Source organism: Choloepus didactylus, chromosome 1 (genome assembly GCF_015220235.1).
Source record: "Choloepus didactylus isolate mChoDid1 chromosome 1, mChoDid1.pri, whole genome shotgun sequence".
Taxonomy (NCBI): domain Eukaryota; kingdom Metazoa; phylum Chordata; class Mammalia; order Pilosa; family Megalonychidae; genus Choloepus; species Choloepus didactylus.
In genome coordinates, this window is record NC_051307.1 from 224,416,680 (window position 1) to 224,440,235 (window position 23,556).

The 23,556-nt window shown below is 37.7% G+C and overlaps 1 protein-coding gene and 1 pseudogene across 2 annotated transcripts in view; both read right to left on the bottom strand.

Moving 5' to 3' along the window:
* MDFIC2 (MyoD family inhibitor domain containing 2) overlaps nucleotides 1–23,556 on the bottom strand; it is a 134,216-nt gene that overhangs the window by 97,588 nt on the left and 13,072 nt on the right. The window lies entirely within an intron of this gene.
* LOC119510280 lies at nucleotides 517–9,548 on the bottom strand (annotated as a pseudogene).

Sequence of the window (23,556 nt, forward strand, 5' to 3'; positions counted from 1 at the left end):
TCTTATTAAAAGAGGTAAAATTCCTTGTTTTGCTAATGCTGTGAACATACCATTGATAGTTTCAACAAACATTAACAAGGAAAACATGTAAGCTATTTTACTATTGTCTTAGTAACAGACTGAGCTCACCCTACCAACCCTTCAAAACAGCTTTCTTTAAGCAATAGTGAAAGCTGCTCCTTTTCTCTTCCCATCCTGCTAACCTAGGTTCTCCCTCATGTTTCCCAGAAGTAAATGTGCTCCCAAGTTTAGCATTTCTGGTATATTTCAATGTTACTGAATTTATTTTCTATTCACTTATTTTCAAAACAAGAAAACCCAGCTGAAGGAGTGTATTAAATTTTTCTTCTGTCTCCACTCATGCCCTTTCACTTATACTTTCAATTTTCAGACTTTGTCCATTGGGACTTCATTTCAATTCAGTTTCCATCCCTCCACTTTCCTCTTTCCACAGTCACAACCCTTCTGCAACATTCCTTTTCTGACAAGTCAGACCAAACCACACGTATCAGTCAGTTATCTGTCCTTCATGCGCTGAAGTGTACAAAAGCTCAGTGATTGCTGAGCCTCATTTCTCTTCAGGATACCCATTTTGGGTGAGGATGTACAAACTGGGGTTCCAAAGTCACCCATCATGACAGGAAGACTCTGATTCCTCCTCAGCCCAGGTAGTAAACTGCTACCTGATTTTAAATAAACAGTAGAGTCTTTGTGTGTGTGTGTGTGTGTGTGTGTGTGTGTGTGTGTGTTTAAGACCAATTTCTGCCTCTTGGCTTCTTCCATTCTCCTGGGCATCAGGAGTCTTGACCACTCTGGCTATCTCCAGTCTCTTCAGCCTTTCCACTAAATTCGTCTTCAACTGGCCAAACAGTTTTCAGAGATATGTGATTGAGGCTCAAAGGACAAAGGAGAAGGGCAAGATGAGTGAAACGGTGAATTTGGTGGAGTGGGAGGAATAGCCAGGGCTTTGGGGAGAGGCTGGAGGAGGGAATAGGGCTGTGGTACACTTCAGCGGAGATGCCTCGCTCTTGTAGAAGTTTGGCCAAGCTCCTGGTGCTACTTACTGAAGGTTATAATAGAATCTCATCGGTTGGTGATGAATTCACTGATGCAGAGTCTATAGGACATGGCAGAATTCACAGCTGTGCCTGATGCATGTTACCACCACTACTTCCACAGGATAATGAAGGGAACCCAGAGCTGGGGGTGACCAGAGTGATGTCAGAGGGATGCAATATCCTATAGGTGGTGAATGTGAATGTCAAGTTTGTGCATAACAGACACTTTCCTGGGTGTGAGCCTGCAAACACTGAAGTAATGGGTGGGAGGAAGATCTTTGTTGCTGGCTTGGATATTGCAGGCTTCTGTTCCACTTGAAGAGGCTGCTGAACCTGAAAAGTGATACACTCCTCTTCATCCTTTTCTAAATCTGAGAGGTGATAGATGGTTCCCTGGGCAACTGGGTAAAGCCTTCAGTGATGACCCCTGGTTGTGGATCAAGGATCAAGGATGGTTCCCAAATTTCATTGAGCAAGCTGCTGCCAATGTGCAGAGTTTGTGGTCCTTCAAGGGACTTGACAATTTGCAATTTTTCTGGAATAAAGCCTCGAAGGCAACTGGCACTGCTGAGGTCTGTGATCTCTGACTGGTTGGTGCAGAGAGAGGCAAGGCTCTCTGTGGGGGTGCCACAGCCACTAACCCCTTCTTTCTAGTTAGCCAGAACTTGGATCTTTGGCCCCCATTCTTCAGCAAAGAACTGCTTCTCACTTAAATAGTTCTGTTGAGGCAGACTAAGGGAGTGCAGCACTGTAGCCAAGTCGCTATCTCCAGAGAGTCCTGGTTGACCCATCTTCTGAGAGTTCCCTGGAACCTCTTCCAAGTTGCTCCCCTGGTTCAGTAGTGTTTCTTCCTCTGCTTACTGTAAACCAGACTCATAAGGTTTTGCTGTCATGATAACAGTTGAGCAATTAGAGCCCGGGATGGGTAGCATAGCTGGGAATGGGACACGGTGGACCTTTGTGTCATTGGCAACCTTGACTGTATCAAATATCCCTTTCCATTGGGCTTTTTGTTTAAAGAGAGAAGATTCTTCATCCAAAGTTAACTTTTTGTGCATAGTCCCCTCAATCACAGCTGCTAAAAATTTTTAGCATTTTTATAATAGCCGTTTTAAACCTTCTTTTTCCCCTTCTAATTCTATCTTTGTAATTTTTTTGATGTGTTTATATTGACTGACTAATTTTCTTCTACCTAAGGGTCACTTTTTGGGCTTCTTTGCTTACCTAGTAATTTTCCATTGCATTGAGTATGTGTATTTGAATGCCTTGTTTTTATTATCTTCCTTTAGAAGGTATTGATATTTGTTATGGCAGACATTTAAGTTGCTATGGACCACTTTGTTGTTTTTGAAACTTGTTTTTAAGTATTTTTTAGGATAAGAACATAAAAGATTGTGCTCTAGGGCTTGTTTAACCCTACTCCTAAGGAATAAGCTTTTTGGGCTCTCTTTTGAATACCCTCGATATTCAGTGAAGTTTCCAGTCTGGATGGTAGAAGCTCAAATATCTCCTAGCCACCTGTGAGCTCTTGGAATTGTTCAGCTTATAGATTTTCAACAGTTGTTGTTATTATTGCTTGATATGATAGAATTTCCATCTTTTTGTGTGTAGCTTAGTATTTAGCCAGTATCTCAAGGGACCCATATTCAGATTTCTGGACTTTCATTCTGCATACCATCCTCCTTTTCAATATTCTGTCCTATCAATTTAAGCCAACTCCACCTTCCTAACCACTGGCCTTTGTATAATCAACTCAGTGAAATTTCCATTTCCTGGGGTTCCCTTCTCTGCATCAGGGTCTAGAAAGTGCATGAAAGCAGAAAATCAGGGTAATCATAGATGTCCTATTATTTGCTTCGCTTCTCTCAAAAATCAGTCTTAAGCTGACTGTTGTCCAGTGTTAAAGGAAAAGATGTCAAGAAGAATTCAGGAAAAATGTTTCATGTAGAAAGATCAGCCTATGTGAAAGCCTTCTCTGAGGAAAGACTGCTGGCATCCAGAGTTCCTCTGTTACATGGGAAGGCATATCGTGATGTCTGCTGGTCCTTCTCTCTTGGGTTCTGGTTTCAATGGCTCTCTCCACATCCAGATGTCTTTTTAAAGTATAATGACAATCCCTTTTACAAGCCAAGGGTTTTTTGACATATTTCTGTGGCCAACTTTAATGAAGTATAAATCATTTACAATATAATGTACCCATTTTAAATGTATAAGTAAGTCTTGACAAATGTATATACCTGTAAACACTACTATAATCAGGATGCAGAACACTTCCGTCTCCTACAAAAGTTTCCTTGTGCCCCTTTGCAGTCACCTTGTCCTCCACCAGCCAGCCCCAGGCAACCATTGATCTGCTTTTCTAGGATTTCATATAAATATAATCATACTATATGGACCCTTTTGTGTCTGGCTTTTTACTGAGCATAATATTTTTAGATTTTGGTCTACATTGTTGCAAATCATTAGTTCATTCATTTGTAATGATGAGGTATAATCTATTGTATGAATAATCTACAGGTTTATTTATTTATTGTCCTCTGGTAGACATTTGGGTTGTTTCCATTTTGGGGTCAATATGAATAAAGCTACTATGAACATTTTTCATAGTAGGTGACACATTATTTCATTTCTCTTGGGTAAAGACCTTAGAATGGAAATGTTGGATTATATGGTATATGTATATTTAGCCTTATAAGAACTTCACTACACATTTTGAATTATAAGTTTAGATAGAATATATATAATTGCCAGAATGTACAAACCCTGTTATCCCTACTCTAATTTCCCCATGCTTTCCTCCAAGTTCCCAATGAAAAGCCAAAATTAATATTTCCTATGTCACTGCATTAGAATTTTCTTTCAGCATGATTTTGGGAAGGAAAGAAGATACTAAGAAATCACTGAAATAAACAACTGACGAGACAGCAACTAAACATTCTGCATATCCCTCCGCGTTTGCCTTCTAATTGGCACCATTAAGCCCTCTGTCCAGGTCAAATATTTCCCTGCTTCCTCCGTCCTCCATCCTCCCTCACATATGCTCACACTCCTGCCCACCTGTTGTCAAAGGAAGCTCATTCAGAGACCTGAATTTTGTCTGAGAAAGGCTCACTGTACAAGGGAGATGCATAAGATCCTAAAAGGCTGCCAGATCTAAGATTAACTCGAGTGATGGATAGGACATGAAAGGTATGCATGAAATTTCATGCAGATGGTAATGCTTGTCTCTGAAGCTGGAATAACAAGTGTGCTAAGCCCAGCTAGGTCATTAAAATGTATTTGCCTCAACAATCTTGCTGAAGATTATTCTTAAAAAATATGTTTATATAGTACTTATCACCTCTTTTTTCTCTTTAAAAATGAGATGCTAAGACCTTTAATCCAAAGGGAAGTCTTAAAAGCTTCAGGATCACAAGTTAGCCAGAAACAAAAGGACAGATTGTGTATGGTCTCACTAATATGAACAGACATTAATGAACAAACTTTGGGAGTTAAAAGCTGACAACACAGGCGACCAGGGGGTAGAAAGAGGGCAGAGACCAGCCATTTGATGCTGAAGGACTACAGAATGTTTAGGATTGATTGCATAGATCCAGAAATAGATACCATAATACTGTGTGCTGGTAGCACAGTATTGTAAGTACACTGAACAAAGATGTCTGTGAGTAAAGCGGAAAGAGGTGGGATAGGAGAATGTATGACACCAGAGGTAAAGATACATGATAAAGACTGGGACTGTATAACTTGGCAAAAACTGGAGTGGCCAATGACTGTTACTAAATATACAAATATAAAAATGTTTTTGCATGTGGGAAAGCAAATGAATGTCAGCCATGTAGAAAGTTGAAAAGGGGATGGTATTCAGGAAAAAACATAAAGCAAACTGGAGCCTATGGTCAACAGTAACATTGTAATATACCTCCATTAAATGTAACAAAGGCAATATGCCAATGCTAAATGTATATGAGAGGGGGATATAGGGGAGGAATATGGGATTCTTGGTAGTGGTGTTATTTGCTGTCCTTACTAGTATATTGTATTGTATGACATGTTATTTTTCTTTTTATCATTTTTTTCTTTTTGCTAAAAAAAAAAAAAACAATTTTTCTTGCAGTAATCAATATGTTCAAGTGCTGATTGTGGTGATAAATGTACAACTTTATGATGATACCATGGAAAACTGATTGTACACTGTGGATAAATGTATGGTATGTGAATATAACTCTATAAAATTGTAGGAAAATATATATATAGGAGTAAAAGTGTTGGAGAAAACATGGTGAGAGGGATGATGCCTCACCAATATGGACTAACTACAATGTGTAAACTCAGAATTGAATCTTAGAACATAGCCTAACGTGGACATAATAATTGTAATAGTCCCTAGATTGTAAACTCTTACAGCAGTTAACTCTATCCCTGAATTGTAAGGCCTATCTCTAAACTTTGAGATGCTAATCCCCTAGCGTATAACCTGATTGGTCTCTGGAACAATGCATATCTCTGAGACACCTGAAACTCAGAGCTAGAGCTCGGCAGATATGAATGTCAGTATTAGTGCATACAGCCACTGTCAAAAAAAAAAAAAAAAAAAAAAAACAAGCTGAAAAAGAACCCAGACTTCAATTAGTGATACGAATGAAGCAGGTCTGGTTAAGACCAGGGCAAGCCAGGCCAAAGGGTAAAGGTTGAAACTGATTGTGTTTTAAAACTTCAACTTCCATATGAGACCAAGGGAAGAAATATTTATTTGGTACAGAATCTAAATTTTCTAAATGGTACAACTCTACAGCTGATTTGTTCAAACACCACAATTGCATGGAACTTTGAATAGGAAGTGAGATACGGTAGGTTAGTAGTATAGGCTGGAGTGAAATAGTGACACATCCCAGAGTAATTTGGGCAGATAATAAAAAATATATTTACAGCCTCCCCCTCCCCAGCCCTGAGGATCTGGGGGAAGGTGCGGATGTGTTGGATATCCTCACCTGGACTGGTATTGATGTTGTCACAAACATTGGGACTGGCGGTTTGATGTGCTGAGCCCTCGATCATGGGACTTGCCCTTATGAAGCTCATTACCGCAAAGGAGAGTCTAAACTTGCATGTAATTGTGCCTAAGAGTCTCCCCCTGAGTACCTCTTTGTTGCTCAGATGTGGCCCTCTCTCTCTCTAACTGAGCCATCTCGACAGGTGAACTCGCTGCCCTCCCCTCTACGTGGGACCTGACTCCCAGGGGTGTAAATCTCCCTGGCAATGCAGAGTATGACTCCCGGGGATGAATGTGGACCCGGCATCGTGGGACTGAGGGTATCTTCTTGACCAAAAGGGGGATGCAAAATGAGACGAAATAGTTTCAGTGGCTGAGAGATTTCAAATGGAGTCGAGAGGTCACTCTGGTGGACATTCTTATGCACTATATAGATAACACCTCTTAGGTTTTAATGTATTGGAATACCTGGTAGTAAATACCTGAAACTACCAAACTCCAACCCAGCAGTCTGGACTCCTGAAGACAATTATATAATAATGTAGATTACAAGGTGTGACAGTGTAATTGTGAAGACCTTGTGGATCACACCCCCTTTATCTAGTGTATGGATGAGTAGAAAAATGGGGATAAAAACTAAAGGACAAATGGGGTGGGATGGGGGATGATTTGGGTGTTCTTTTTTTGCTTTTATTTTTTATTCTTGTTCTGGTTCTTTCTGATGTAAGGAAAATGTTCAGAGATAGATTGTGGTAATGAATGCATAACTATGTTATCATATTGTGGACGGTGGATTGTATACCATGGATGATTGTATGGTGTGTGAATGTATTTCAATAAAACTGAATTTAATTAAAAAAAAAAAAGAAAGCTTCAGGATCACAGAATTGTTTCCCTCTAGTATTTGGGATGTTTGCTATCACTTGGGAGATGCTCCAGAAAACTCTCTCCTAAAACAGTAAACTCCAAATAATACAATAATTTCATCAAATTGGGAAAAGTCCAATCCTAGTGAAAATTTTGAGTTATGGGGACTTCAGAAAAATGCAGGATCTTGTTTTTGATTTGTGGGAGCATTTTAATAGGGTCAGAGGAGAAAAAGGCAAGGTAGAGCTGGATTTAGCAAATATATGTTGCTTTTTCCCATTACTGTGCCAATGACAGACATTACTAATATCAGTACAGTAAATTCCATAATTTGCCAGAGTTTGTGTTTCAAAAGCAAGGTGTTGCTACAGATCTTTTAAATAAAATTAAGTAAATGCTACCTTTGTTGTGCTAAAGAAATTTCCTTTAGGAGACATTGTGGAATTCTACATATATATGGTGTTTTTAATAATCCCAGGGAGTTCAAGTAGGTTAATTCAGATTACAATAAATTGGTGCTTTTGACTGTAGGCAAATTATCGCTGATGAAAATGAAACAGTTTAGAGTCATCATATTCGATAAAATAAACTGAATTCTTTTAAAATCTGGAGCAAATGTCTGACAGAGATGAGCATGGATATATAATTTTTAAACAATATTGTTCATCATCTCAATGTTATGAGATATATTTGGGAAGTATTTCTTTTCAAGTAATTAATGATAAACTGACTGAAAAACTTAGGGGTCTCCAAATTGAAGAGGAATTATGGAATGTTATAAAAATTAGTAGCTATTGCTAGTGACTCAACTTTAAAACCCAAATTTCCTGCTACTCCCCATAAGCTCTTTAACATTTTGCAAAATTAGTTATTTAAAAAGAGAATGAGAAAAATCTGCTACCATTTGAAAGTACTTATCTGCAAGAATATAATTTGTTTTCCAAAGCTGACATTCATGACCTCTAAGCAAGAATTCCTGTGGTCATCAAAAATGACTTATCATTATTCTCACTGACTTTATAATTATATAAATGTTAGAAATTTCAACTTACAAAAAAGTTTGCATTAATAAAGTTAATAAACTTTTATCTATTTTGTATATTGTGTTTCCAAATAGCATTCAGGATGATTCAGAGTATAGGCCCTGGAACCACACTGCCTGGTTTCAAATTCTGGCCTTGATACTCATTAGCTTTGTGATCAAAGGAGGTCACTTCCATAACCTTCCCATGCCTCAGTTTCTTCATCTCTAACACAGGGATAATGTAAAACTTACCTCATAGGTTGTTGTGAGGATTAAATAAGTTTCTACTTGAGAAGTACCTAGAGCACTGTCTGGCATATAAGAAGTGCTACATGAGGGTTTGGTAGATAAACTTCATTTGAAATAATGACTTATCAGCTAAAAATTTGAAATCCATGTCTTACCCTGTGATTGTTTAATTAGCTAATCAGGTTCTATATTAAAGGACAAATATTGTATGATTCCACTGATACAAAATACCTAGAATATGCAAATTCTTAGATGGAGAAAGCACGTTAGAGATTACAGGTTATCAGGGGTTAGGGATGTGTGCAGAGGAAAGGAGAATTATTGCTTAATGATTACAGAGTTTCCATTTGGGGTGATGAAAATGATGAAGAACTTTTGGTCATGGATGGTGGTAACGGTAGAACAATATTGTGAATGTAATTATACTACTGAATTGTACACCTGAAAGTGGTAAAAATGGGAAATTTTGAGCTGTGTATATGTAACCACAATTAAAAATTGTTATGTAAACATATGTAATCATTTTCAAATGCTTTTCTTTTAACACCTTCCTTATTGTAAATATATATATACACACACACATACATGTGTTTGTATGTATACATATATTTTTTTTAATAATCTTAAGCCAAATGAAGTAAATAAAATTACCCATAATTATTCCCACATAATTGTTTTAATATATTGATAAAGAACAGTTCAAACTTTTTATAGACAAAATACAATCATAACTAAGGATAGTACGCTAATATAAGGTCTATATGGCAGGATTTTTGCCTGTTTTATTCTCTGTTGTATCACAGTGCCTAGAATAGTGATTAGTTATAGTAGATGTTTAATAGATATTGTTCAATCAATAACTTTTGCTTCTATTAAAATCTTCACTTAATATATTTGAAAATATTTGGAAGACATTAAATATTATGCTTCCAATATTTCACAGTTTTTAATGGCTACATAACATGCCATCCTGTGAATATATATATTTCTTCATCCAATCTCCTATTGCTGGACATTTGTTACTTCTGTTGTCTTGCTATTATAAACAAATACTGTGGCAAATATATTTGTAACCCATAGCAGAATCTTCACATACACCTCTGATTAATTTTGTAGGATAAGTGCCTAGAAGTGACCAATGAATTATATGACTGTTTAAGGCTTATGATTCATTCAATTTTTATTTAGTAAATATTTACTGATCAGTTATCCTGTGGTCCGTGCTAGACACCTACCTGGGATGTTACGGTGAATAAAGCAGGCAATCCTGTTAGCATGGATCTCACAGTCTGTTGCAGGGGGTGGCCAAATCCAGCCTACTGTCTTTGTTTGTAAATCCAGTTTTATTGGACACAGCCATGCTCGTTAATTTACATTGCGCTCACATGACAATGATGGAGTGGAATAGACAGAGACCATAAAGCCTGGCACAGCCGAAAATATATAGTATCTGGCCCTTTACAGAAAAATTTGCTGACCTTTGGTCTGATTGTAATTTTGCCAAGTTACCCTCCAGAAAGTTATTTTCTCAACTGTAATCTGTTAGAGGTCCTCACATTATCAAGGTAACCATGTCTTGGTTTTCACTGGATTTGTTCTTTGTTCCCTAAGGGACTCCTTAAAAACAAGTCCTTTTTAGAATGGCACACGTGAATACTTGCCAAACCTGAAATTAGTAGATTCAAAGTTATTGAGATTTTACTTTTAAATAAGAAATGAAAAAATATTGGCTTGAACCTGTGTGATTGGAGGAGCCTTCAGCGATTTCAACGAACTTTCCTTATGTGCTAACAAGGTCCTAGCAGGCTTGGACGTCTGAAGTAGCCCTTATGTTCAACTGCCTAGAGATAAAATAGAAAAACTCCTGGAATTGTTGAAAGCAATAGTCTATCATTTTACAATATGATATCCATTTTGTTTATTCTGAAACTAACCAACATTACCTTAATGACTTAATTAAACGGAAATATCTGTTATTTGACTTTTCCCCCCAGCACTGGCCTCACACAGCACACTAATGATTATTCGTCAAAGTCACACTGTTTGCTTACAAGGTATGAAGGCTTTTTAGACAGTATAATGACGGCTCTTGATTCACTTGATAACATTTAGAATAAGCCATAAAAGCCGATTTCTGAACAAGCAGACCGCTTTTATTGGCTTTTAGTGCTATTACTGCTGTCATAAGTGGAAAATTGGCCTAATGCAAACAATACTGCTGTGTCATACTGCAAGAGTGCTGCTTTGTTTTATAGTTTATTTCTTCTAATGAAAGTATGGCCAGGTATGGAGAAGCTTTCACCACCTCCTGGGACACTTAGGGAACGGGGAGGGATGAGATTGAAGATAGGTGGAATCTTGCTTATAGAAGGCATATGTCCGGCTATTCTGTAAAAGATAAATGTCTTACTATGTGCCAGGCATGGGGCCAAAAGTGTGGGGCAGATCTATTAAAGATGGAGCCCAATTTTAATCAAAGTTTGATAATTAAGAGCCTGCTGGCAAGATTTCATTGGCCTTCTCAAAGTTTTAGATTAAATTTTTATTTATTTTTAATTATTTTATTTTTATTTAGATTAATTTTAATAACTTATATAGAATAAAGCGCACACATCTTAAGTATACAGTTTGATAAACTTTTACATATGTATACACCGGTGGAACCATCACCCACCAAGATGGAACCCTAGAAGTACACCTTATCAGCTTCAGGCATTCTGGAAAGCTTCCTGTGCCCCTTCCTAGTCAGTACTTCTACCCCAAGGGTAACCACTGTTCTGACTTTTATCACTATTAATTACTTTGTCCTTCATATAAATGGGATTCTACAGTGTGTTTTCTTTTGTATCTAACTTTATTTGTTCAACATCATGTCAGTAAGATTCATCCATGCCTTTGTGTGTAGTAAGAGTTCATTTACTTTTATTACTATGTAATATTTCATTGCAGGATTATATTACAATTTATTTATCCTTCTTTTGTTGGTAGACATTTAGGTCGCTTTCCAGTTGTTGGCTATTACGAATAAAGCTGCTTGAACATTCTTGTATGTGTCTCTGGTGGACATAAACACCCATTTCTGTTGGGCATAAATCTAGGAGAATTGCTTGGGTTGTAGAGAAAGCATATTTTTAGCTTTAGGTAGATACTGCCAAACGATTTTCCAAAATGGTTCCAATTTATACATCCAGCACAGCATATGATAGTTCGTTGCTCTGTGTTGTTGCCAGCACTTGTATTGTCAGTGCCAGTATTGGTTAAATAGACTCCTTTATATGTAGAATATATAGATTCTTTTTATATAGAATTCATTTATATTCTATATAAATATGTTATGTTCCCTATGCCTCAGTTTCCTCCCAAATCAAAGGGTTGTTGTGAAGATACATGATATATGTAGGGTAGAGAGCTAGTATCTGGCACATAGCTGGGGCTCAATAAATAGTTCCTTGCTCCTCATTTTAGTGGTTCGAGTGCTCAAGCAAAGTGAAGCTGCCCTGAGAAGGTCCATCTACATATAGCTGCCTATGAGCATCTCATTTTCTACCTTGTCAAGTTTTCTCCTTTCCCTAATATCCTCTCAGTTGTCCAAACCAAACTCCCAAATGTCATACTGGATTCTTTCTTCTGCCTCAACTCCCTACATGTGATAATGGCAACAATAAGTACCATTCTCATTTTTTGTTTAGCAAGTGCTGTGTGCCAGATACTGTGATAAGTGCTTCACGCATATCATTTCATTGGAACCCTATATTATTATTTCTGCTTTGCAGAAGGGATGAAACTGAGACTCCAAGAGATCGAACAAATTATCCTCAATCACGTGGAGAGTAAGTGGTAGAACTGAGGTTAGAAACCATATCTGTTTGATGCTAATGCTTATTTGATTAATGACAGTGTTATACAGAAAACTGGTCAGAAAATCCTCTTGACTTTATTGCCTGCACACCCTGAATATGTCATTTCATTTTCATCCACTGTATCCCAAAAAAACTGTACATGCCTTTCCAGATTCCCTTGATGATGCCCTTCTTGTCAATGGTGTCATTTACATACCAGACCACCCATCATCAGCTTTGCTGGCACCCTTGGTGAGCTCCCCAATACAGATGGAATCTTCATTGAAGCCTCAGACTTCAATGGATTCCTTGCACCACATACTGAGTTCTGTTTGCATGGAGTAGCTTCTCTGTTTCTGCATTTTCATGAAATGCACACCATAGGATGTGGAATGGAAACGGGCTTCCTGGGGGCTGGATAATGCAACCAAGCAGATAAATCCCTCATCCTTTTTCTTTCATGAATTTCTCTGAGGTATGGTTTCTCTTTGCATACTTTCTGGACAAGTTTCTTGGTCTACTCAACCCCACTTGCTAAGCCACCTGCTTTGTCTTGTTGTGATTCATTGCAAAGTAGTGGCCATCATGGCAGGGCATCATAGCACCTTACATCATGTTGCTTTGCATCTTTCCTTCCTCACTTGCTGTGCTAATTTTCTTGAGATTCCATAACAACGTCGGTGGTATAAAACAACAAAAATTTATTCTCTCATTTCTGGAGGCCAGATGTCTGTAATCAGTTTCAGTGAGCTGAAATCAAGTGTCCACAGGGCTGTTCCCCCTCTGGAGGCTCTAGGGGAGAATTCATTCCTTGCCTCTTTCAGGTGCTTGTGCCTACCCACATTCCTTGACTTGTAGTTGCATCACTCTAATCTCTACTGCCATGGTCACATTGCTTTCTCCTCTTCTGTGTGTGTCAAATCTCCCTCTCCCTCTCTCTTATTAGAACAGTTATGATTGGATTTAGGTCCCAGATAGCCTAGGATAATCTTCCATGACAAGATCCTTAACTTAATCACATCTGCAAGGACCTTTTTCTTTATGAGGTAACATTTACAGATTCTAGTGATGAAGATCTGAAATCTTTGGTTGGTCATTATTTGGCCTACTACACTTAGCTTATTTCTTCACTTTCTCTACTCTAGACATGCAACTCCAAAATAACACATCAACACTGACACTTGCTTCAAGTTCTGCTTTCTAAAGGAGCAGAGCTGAGGCATTATTTTTGCCATTAATTTAGTTCTGGTCATCATTACTTCTTGCCTGTATTCCTGCTGCCAGAGGGATGATACCAAAACTCAACTTGATCATGTTACTCTCCATATAAATTTCCTCAAGACAAAACCCTAAGAAATTTGGGGCAACATTCAAACTCTTTATCAGAAGGCATTCGAGGATGTTCTGATCTGATCCATTATCTCTCAAACTTCATTATTTGATTCTCCTCAGGATAATGGTTAAGACTTTTTTAAGCTTTAGAGTTAAACCACATTTTCTTGAATTCTGCCTCTATGACTATTTACTACCTGAGTAATCTTGGACAGGACACATAGTTCTCTGATTGTCACTTGCCTTAAAGTTGCCTACATGGTAATTGAGGAGATAAAATGAAATCACATATGTGCATGTCACAGGGTAAAATCTAAAAAAAAAAAAAAAAAAAAAAAAAAAATTCATGCTTTACTTATGTTAAATCACATGCAGGACTCCAAATATCTGATTATAATTTATGTCTCTGGGTGTTTATCCGTGATGGTTCCTCTTGCTGAGAGCCCCTCACCACTCTGCTCCTCACACCACAGTTAACTCTTATCTTTGAAACTCAGTTCAAGAATCCCCTTCTCAGTAAGCTTTCCCTGACTCTGGTAGTTATTCAAAATTCTTGTACACATAAATCCCAAAGGGAGCTTTTTCAGAATGCGAATTTGTTAGCTACAGTCACAGAAACTCTGGTTCTTCATATCTTGGGTGAGGTCCGTGAATCATCAGTTTTACAAAGCTTTCTGGTTGTTCTGATGTGGATTGTTCCTTGTCCATACTGGAACACCTTGCACTCTCTACATGGCAAGTACTGGTTTGTCCCTCCTGGATGGACATACCACTTGTGAAGATGTGTCCACCAACATGGAATCTGATGTGTTCACCACCAAAATCCCAAATGCCAATCTGAATTTTGTAAACCCAATCATGTTACTCACACATGCTAATGATTCACATTCTTCTCAGACTAAAATGTAAAGTCTTATGACCTGGAAGACTTTCCATGATCTGGTGCCTGATCCTCTCTGACCTTAACTCTTAGTACTCAGCGTGGCTCATCCTACTAACTGAGGGACTTTGTGGTTACTATTTCCTATATCAGAAATGCTTTCCCTCCAGACAGAAACATGGCTCCCAACCTCACATTCCCTGATCAGAGTGACCTTCCCTGAAAACCCTAGAAGTACACCTTATCAGCTTCCACTCCTTAACGTGTGTCATTGCCTGAATTATTACATGCTTATTTGTTTTCTTCTGGCCCCCATTACAATTCAGATTCCATGACTATTTTGTTTATTACTTCCACAGTGCCTAGAATTGTGCTTGGAAAGGGTAGGGGTTAAAAAAATATTTGTAGAATAAATGAATATGCCAACCTTCTCTTACCAATAGGAAATAGGGAAAGGGGGAATAAAAGATGAGCCCTATAATCCTTGGGTATCCAGCTATACCTGTTCCCAGGTTACTCAGGTAACAAGACAAACGGAGCAGGAGACTGAAGCAGTGGGATACATCCCAAGCATCAAGGCTTCGACGTGAGGGGCTGAGAACCTCAGTATGATTCTCTCCTCCAGTAGCCTCTGAGGTCGTTCATTTATCTAGGCACTGGTAGCAGCACTAGGCAGTAGGGAGCGTAAGCTGTCCTGTAGCAGATGTCTGTGAATCCCAGATTTATGAGGAAGAAAGAAATTGGAATATGTTTGTGGAAACCTTGTAAAATCATGCAGTCCTCTGATTGCCTTTTGGTTGGTCAGTATTTTCAGTGCACTGTGCTGTCAGGTAGTAAATGCTCAACTGTACCTGGATGAATGAGGCTTGGACTTGGTGGAACTGAAGACTGGATGGTTTCTGTTCAGACTGATGGATATCATTATCCTTCCTGGAGACTTTAGAATGGTGGAAAAAACAAGGGCATTGAAGAAGGGCAGACCTGGATTCAAGTCCCATGTGTGTCATTTACTAGCTTGAGTTAGTCTGTTACCCTGTCCTAGCCTCCTTTATTTCATCTGTACAATGGGCTTAATTGTGTCCCTACCTCCCTGATGCTTGGGAACATTCAAGGGATTGATGCCTGGGCCAGGGTCTTTGTAGCTATTATCATAAGACTTGGGTTTAGATGTCTGTATTTCAGGGAGGTTTCAAGTTAGAATCCTGATTTCATACAGAATAAAAGTGAATAAAGAATATGTGGTGCTTATTTCTTGGAAGGAAGGCATGAAGAAAGGAAGGAATGGAGGGAAGGAGGGAGAAAGGGAAAAAGATCTGAGGCAAATATGGCCAAATGTTAGTATCTGTTAAATCTGAGTGGTGAGTATATAATGTATTTTTAAAATAATGTGTAAAATGTCAAAAATCTAGTAGTTAATATATGTGCTGTTAATAATCTTAAAAGTTTATAAACTTATGCTTCTGAGCCCCAATCTCTTTCTACCTAGTATTCCTGTCATCCCACCTGCATACGAAAGGGTTTTTCCATGTCTCTGGGTGACAGCGATACTGGCTGTGACTTTCTGAAAATATGGACCAAACTTCGTTTTAAAGCCCCAGGCTGGTTTTCATGAGTATATCTCTTAAAACTGTTACCTCATTCTAATTAAAGTTCCATGAAAGCAAGGTCATGTTATGTTTGTTTTATATATTTATCTCATTAGGGAGACTTAACATAACTAGCAGGAAAAATGTTAGTTGTAATTTTTGCAAGGTCAGGATATTTGTATTTGTTATTCCTAATTGCAAAATAGGGTTTTTTCTGTAATCCTGCCCTATAGTTTTGTAGAGGGAGGTTAGTTTGATCCAAACTCATAAACTAGCACAACTTTTATTTGACTCTTCATGTTTGCAGAAAAACTCTGTAAGTCTTTCTGAAAAGAAGCAAACAGCAAAAAAGATCAACTCCAGCTTTGAAGAATGGCAAACATTAAGAGTAGATGGAATCTGTAGAGCTGATCCATATGTTTGTGAAGTTTCATTGACAATGTTATGTGGGTCAAAATTACTGCAATTCCAAATTATTTGTTTCTTCCTAAGGAAAAGAATAATCTTGAAGTAATTTTACTCACCTCTTTAGGAAAAACAGTGCATAGAAAGTATTTTTCATATATTTAAATGATCAACATCTCGGGCTCTGGGGCCAGACTGTCTAGGGTTTGAATTCTGGTCTAGATAGTGGTCTTGGGAAAGTTACTTACATTATCTAGAATTCTGTTTTCTCATCTGTAAAATGGGGATAATAATTGCAACTATCTCAGGATTTTTTTAGAGGATTCAGTGAATTTATACATGTAAATGCTTAGGACAGTGCTGGGCAAATTGTAAGCATGCAACACATGTGCAATATAATTTTTATTTAATTAATCGAGCTGTTAATTTTTCCAAACAGAACTCAATTCCCTTCTCCAGACTGACCCAGCACGCTATATATAGCTCTGTTCCTGTACTTTTCACAGTGTATTATACTTTTCTGTTTATATGACCTTATCTCTCACTACACTCTGAGAGTCTCCTCTCACTTAGAAGTGTCAGCGCAGTGCCTGGCACATCAGTGGCTTGGAATGGCAAATCTTTGGCAAACGTGCTATTGCTCTCTCTTCTGGTACTTATGACAGATTTACTATCCTTATCCCCCTCAGAATTATCTTTAAAACAGCACTCCTGAGAGTCACTTTCAAAGGATTATAGGCAAATAGTTCAAGATGAAATGTATTCATCACCCATGTAGTAGATGCTCACAAAATATCGAATAATATATAATATATCCCTTATCTTTTTAAAGTCTTTCTTCCAAGGTACATAGTCTGCAGATCTCATCTTTTGCTTGCTGGCAGCTCATAGGAGTCTAACATTTTCTGTTCTTCCCTGCTTCCCTTCTCACTTAGATTTTGTCAGAAGATTTGCAGTGGCCCTGCTTTATTTATTTATTTTTTTCTCTCTTTTTTTTTTAATTAAATTCAGTTTTATTGAAATACATTCACACACACCATACAATCATCCATGGTATACAATCCACCGTCCACAGTATGATAACATAGTTATGCGTTCATCACCACAGTCTATCTCTGAACATTTTCCTTACATCAGAAAGAACCAGAACAAGAATAAAAAATAAAAGTGAAAAAAAGAACACCCAAATCATCCCCCCATCCCACCCCATTTGTCCTTTAGTTTTTATCCCCATTTTTCTACTCATCCATACACTAGATAAAGGGGGTGTGATCCATAAGGTCTTCACAATCCCACTGTCACACCTTGTAATCTACATTATTATATAATTGTCTTCAGGAGTCCAGACTGCTGGGTTGGAGTTTGGTAGTTTCAGGTATTTACTTCTAGCTATTCCAATACATTAAAACCTAAGAGGTGTTATCTATATAGTGCATAAGAATGTCCACCAGAGTGACCTCTCGACTCCATTTGAAATCTCTGAGCCACTGAAACTATTTCGTCTCATTTTGCATCCCCCTTTTGGTCAAGAAGATACTCTCAGTCCCACGATGCCGGGTCCACATTCATCCCCGGGAGTCATATTCTGCATTGCCAGGGAGATTTACAACCCTGGGAGTCAGGTCCCACGTAGGGGGGAGGGCAGCAAGTTCACCTGTCGAGATGGCTCAGTTAGAAAGAGAGAGAGGGCCACATCTGAGCAACAAAGAGATACTCAGGGAGAGACTCTTAGGCACAATTACATGCAAGTTTAGACTCTCCTTTGTGGTAATGAGCTTCATAAGGGCAAGTCCCATGATCGAGGGCTCAGCACATCAAACCGCCAGTCCCGATGTTTGTGACAACATCAACACCAGTCCAGGTGAGGATATCCAACACATCCGCACCTTCCCCCAGATCCTCGGGCTGGGGAGGGGGAGGCTGTAAATATATTTTTTATTATCTGCCCAAATTACTCTAGGATGTGTCACTATTTCACTCCAGCCTGTACTAACCTACCGTATCTCACTTCCTATTCAAAGTTCCATGCAATTGTGGTGTTTGAACAAATCAACTGTAGAGTTGTACCGTTTAGAAAATCTAGATCCTGTACCAAATAGATATCTCTTCCCTTGGTCTCATATGGAAGTTGAAGTTTTAAAACACAATCAGTTTCAACCTTTACCCTTTGGCCTGGCTTGCCCTGGTCTTAGGCCCTGCTTTATTTTGAAAGTTGTGCATTCATTACAGTTTACCTACCATGTAAAATACATTGTGCCAGATCCCATGATGTTTTCAAATATGAATAAATAAGTTGTCTCTTCTCTCAAGAAGGTAGACATCATTATAAAACTATTGTTTTGTGATTAGTTTGTTATATTTCGACCTCTCCTGTTATATTGGTGGCTCTGTGGCCCCCTTATATTAGTGTGTCCAGTTATTCCATTCATCTGAATTGAAGCTTCTTTTTATGAAATGAAGATAATAAAGCATATCTCATAAAGTTGTAAGGATTGAATGAGATAAAACGCCATGTGTTTTTTTCATAATATTGATAACAATGGTGTTTAAGTGATTATTTCTAATATGTAATGTCTGTCATACTAGAGTTGAGTCCCTGTGAGCCAGTTTCTGTGCCTGCTGTGTTCTCCTGGATAGCCACAGCTTCAGCCAGTGTCCCTGACACATAGTAAACTCAATTACTAGTACTTATTATTATTGTTGTTGTAGATTGAATTATGTACCCCAGAAAAAAATATGTTCTTTGTCTTAGTCCCATTCCTGTTGAGTGTGAACCCATTATAAATAGGACCTTTGGAAGATGTTATTTTTACTTAAGGTATGACCAACTGCATCAGGATGGCTCTTAACCCCATTACCGGAGGCCTTATAAAGAAGAAAACAAAAGAGAGGAACTAGAAGCAGGAAGCTAGAAGTCAACAGAATTTGGAAGAGAAAGGAGAGGATAATGCCATGTGATGGGAAAGCCAAGGAACCCAAGGATTGCCAGCCAGCCAAAATACTACTACCCTCAGGAAAAGAAGCCTTCCAACCTCTGAAACCATGACCCGGTAAATTCCTGTTGTTAAGCCAACCTATTGTGTGTTTTGCTTTAGTGACCTGGAAACTAAGACAATTATTGCAGTAGTTTGAAATTGTATGTATTCCAGAAAAACATGTTCTTAAATATAATCCATTCCTGTGGGTGTAAACCCATTGTAATAGGACCTTTTGTTAAGGCTACTTCAGTTAAGATGTGGTCCACCTCACCCAGGATGGGTCTTAAACCTTTTACTGGAGTCCTTTATAAGAGAATGAAATTCAGATAGAGAAAGAGAAAGATATGGGAGTAAGAAACTGAAATCAGTGAAACCCAGAAGAGAAGGGAGAGACCTGGATGTGCTGCCATGTGCCTGGCCATGTGGCAGAGGAGCCAAGGATTGCTGGCAGCCAGTCTTTGGAAGAAAGCAGTACCTTGTTGATGCCTTGATTTGGACATTTTCTCGGCCTCAAAACCATGAACAAATAAATTCCCAATGTTTAAGCCTAACCATTTAATGATACTGCCTAAGCAGCCTAGGACACTAAAACAATTATTAAGCATAATATCACTATGAACAATAGTAAGGGTGAATCTCGTGACAGAATCACAGGTATTATTGATACCACTATTGTGATGTTGCCTATCTTCATGATGGAAAAAAAATTCTAAATTTTACTTAGAGATTGATGAAAACAAACAAAACGAAACATCGGCTTTAGTTGGATGCTACCAAGATAGAAGGTTGTGCTAGCACAGTATCTGCCAACAAATTTTACTGTTTTTGTAGGCCTGTTCCTTTCCTTCCAATTTTTTTTTTCATTCTACACATTTTATTTCACTGACAGTAACAGAATTTTTAAATGGTATTAATATTCATTCAAGCAGTCTTAAGAAAAAAAAATAAGCTGAATAGGTATCTGAACCTTACTAAAAGAAAAAAAAAGATACGGTCCTGGTTATATTTACTAATTGGGAAAATTAACTCAACCACTTTCTATTCCATTACTTTATTTATTTTTGTTCTATTCCATTACTTTATTTATTTTTGATAAAAATAAGGTTACAAATGAGGCCTAAAATAGAGTCTTATAGCCAGAGAAGGAATGCAGTTGTCTGATGAGAGAGGAAAACATACAAATATAAAAATCTCAAGCTATCACTGAGGAATAAGATCAAGAAAGGTACTTTGGGCAATAGTTGAATGAATTTTTAATTTTTATCAATTTCTCTTAAGTTCATAGCTTGGTTTTAAAAAGGCATTGCTATGTTTTAAGTTGTCTTATCTTGTTTTCCTTTTCTTAGATGTCAGTTGTTCAAAATAATGCTGCTCTAAGCATTTAAAATGGATTTATTTAGAAATTTATATTTTTCTTTAGAATGAAAAATATTCTTTAGAATAAAAGTTACATTGATTACATTGATTTCTCTAATACTGTTTTTTATAAAACATTTTCTCTTCTTGGTACTGAAACACATCTACCTTATCTTATTGACAGACTTTGTAGTATGACGTGAGGATTCTTAGATTCAATTCAATTTCAATTTGATAATGTTTATAAGCACTTACTGTTGACAGAAACCGCTGTAGTGTATAGGGGAATATAGGAAAGAATAAGAGATTACACATTCCTTGATGGCTTCATGAGGGTCAGAAAATGATAGAAAGAGATCCCCCCAAAAACAAAAAATAAATAATAATAAATGCTTTTCCTACATTTTTGCTCATTTTGCAAAGTAGTTACATCATTAGGATGCTTTCAGCTGTAAATAACAAAATTCCAACTCAGACTGGCTTTAAAAATAAGGTAAGTTATCGGTCATATATCAGTTTTACAGAAAAGGCAGCTCAAGGGTTGATTAAATCAGTAGTTCAGCAACATCTCTAAAAGCCCAGGCACAATGTTTTCTGTTTTGTTTTTCTTTCTCGTTTTTTGTTGTGTCTGTCTAGGTTATGGGTATGGCTTTATTCTCAGTTTGGCTTCTCTTTAGATTATAAAATGCCTTCCCCAGTTCCAGGTATCCCATAAAGATTCCACATATCCCAAAGAGGAGACTATCTTTTCTTGTGAATTTTCTTAGGAGCCAAATACAAAACCACAATAAAATAAAAACAGTAAGTTAATCTCCTTCTCCCCAAAAAGCAAAATAAAGCGAAAACCTTTGCCGGAAGCTCCCAGCAGAATGCCCCTTATGGCTTATTGTCCAGAATTGTTTCACAAACTATTGCCTAGAACAGTCACTTGCAAGAGCAGTGGGACCACCATAATTGAACCAAACCAGTCAGAATTCATCTCTCTCCCAGGAGTGGAGAAGAGGGAAGTGGATGTTGGGGAGACTACCAACTGTGCTTCCTACAGTAGGCATTGCTATTTCTTAGTTTCTGGCTTTGGAAACTGAAACTCAGTGATGTTAAGTGATTTGACCAATGTTGACATCTAATTACTGGCAGATTCAGATATCAAATACAGGTCTGTGTGGTTTCAAAGTCTCTGCTCTTTCACTGCATCATTCCCAATTGGTATAAATACTGCAGAGGAATATTAAAGTGCTGTGTCTTTTGATCCATGATATCTTTTGATCCATGTTGACTATCTTAAGCAAAGATGTTGTATTTTGGTGTCAGTACAGGGCCTTGTTTTGTTTTTGTTTGTTTGTTTTGTTTTGTTTTGTTTTGGTGCCCCTTGATACAGTGTTGTAGAAATATGTGCCCCCTATTTATTTTCTCCTCATTTCCCATACTTGCTCCTTCTATTCTCTAATCTTCCTGGAAATACCAAAACTAAACTATGAATAAAATAGAACCATTCCTGACTTGCAAACTTCCCAGCCTTCTGGTACACCGTTGAAGTCTGTCTAATACATGTTATCAACTTTTTGAAGACATCAACAGAATTCTAATATGGTTTTACATGTTATAATTCATTCAAAAGCAGAAACATTTTAGCTTAAGGAGAAAGGTGAAAGACTTGTTTATCAGGACATTTTCTTTACTTTGTAATAAGGTGAATGAGTTTTTTACATCATTTACTAAGCATGGATTTCCTTTTCCCACAAGCCCCCAAGTAAGTTGTAGTTTGAAACATGAGATGCTGTGAAATTTAATTTAAAATCTGTGCTGCTTTTCCCTCTCCAAACCTTCAGTATATTGTCTCCCTGAGTAAGGGAGTGAAACAAACTCTAAGCATGATATTTTCTTACTATTAGCTCCTGCTAGAGCCTATCAGATAATTTGATGGACTTAAGTTTAGTTAACCCAAGTCCAAGAAACACTGGGCCCTATTGGTTAACATACTTGTCCAAATAAGGTAGCTTTAAAAATCCATTTAGTTATTTAACTGTTATTTAACTCACATAACGTAGAGTCTGTTCTGCATTTCTTACTGTGTTTCTAATTGAGTAAAGAGCATGGTCATTTACTTGTATCTGGGGTGCTGTTTTTGCGATCACCTCACTTATGCCTAAAACCAGTTCACCAGGAAGTCCTGCCCATTGTAATTTTCATGGAGTTCTCAAATTTCTCCCCTCTTTGCTTTCACCCTGTCCCCTCTTAACTCCTACCTGGGCTTCTGAAAGCCTTCTTTCCTGCTTTCCACCAATCGACGACTCTGCCTTTCCAATCTTCATTACAGCCAAAATGGTATTTCAACAGGCAAATCTAGTAATGGCCTTTCTGTGCTTTGTGCCTTTTAATGTTTTCCCATTGCTCTTAGAGTAAAGTTCTTTCGCGTGACTAGTAAGCCCTGTGTGATCTGGCTCCTTTTCTCTGGTCTATTTATTGCCAGGATCCTGTCCAAATCCTCCCAGTGCGTAGCGGCTTAACCAGTAATTGTTGATTGATGAATTGGGAAATATATAATCCTTATCCGAAGATTCTTAAGAAGTGATACAAATTTATTTCTCTTTCTGAACCCTGCTTTCTTTTTTAAATAAAATAAACTCAAATTTATATTTAGGTGTAATACTCTGCTTGTCAAACTTTTAATGGAATAATTTTAATAATTGTTCAAATTACATTGCCTGATTCTGTGAAGCTAGTTAATATAAAGTGAGTCCTTACAAAAACAAAGTGAAAGAATTGAAGAGCCTACCTGTTTTCTTAAATATGCTAGGGAAAGATGAAATAGAGGTTGTAAGTTGCTTGTTCCTGACCACAGAGAGACTGGATGTCTTGGTGGAAATGAAGAATTTAGATATTTGAGCCACTAGATAATTGTCCTTAAACTATACTCTGTTTAACCCCCAAGTTGTTCATTTAGTTTCTCTTGTTACAAATGCCAAGTTTATATAATCTCTCTAGTTTCACA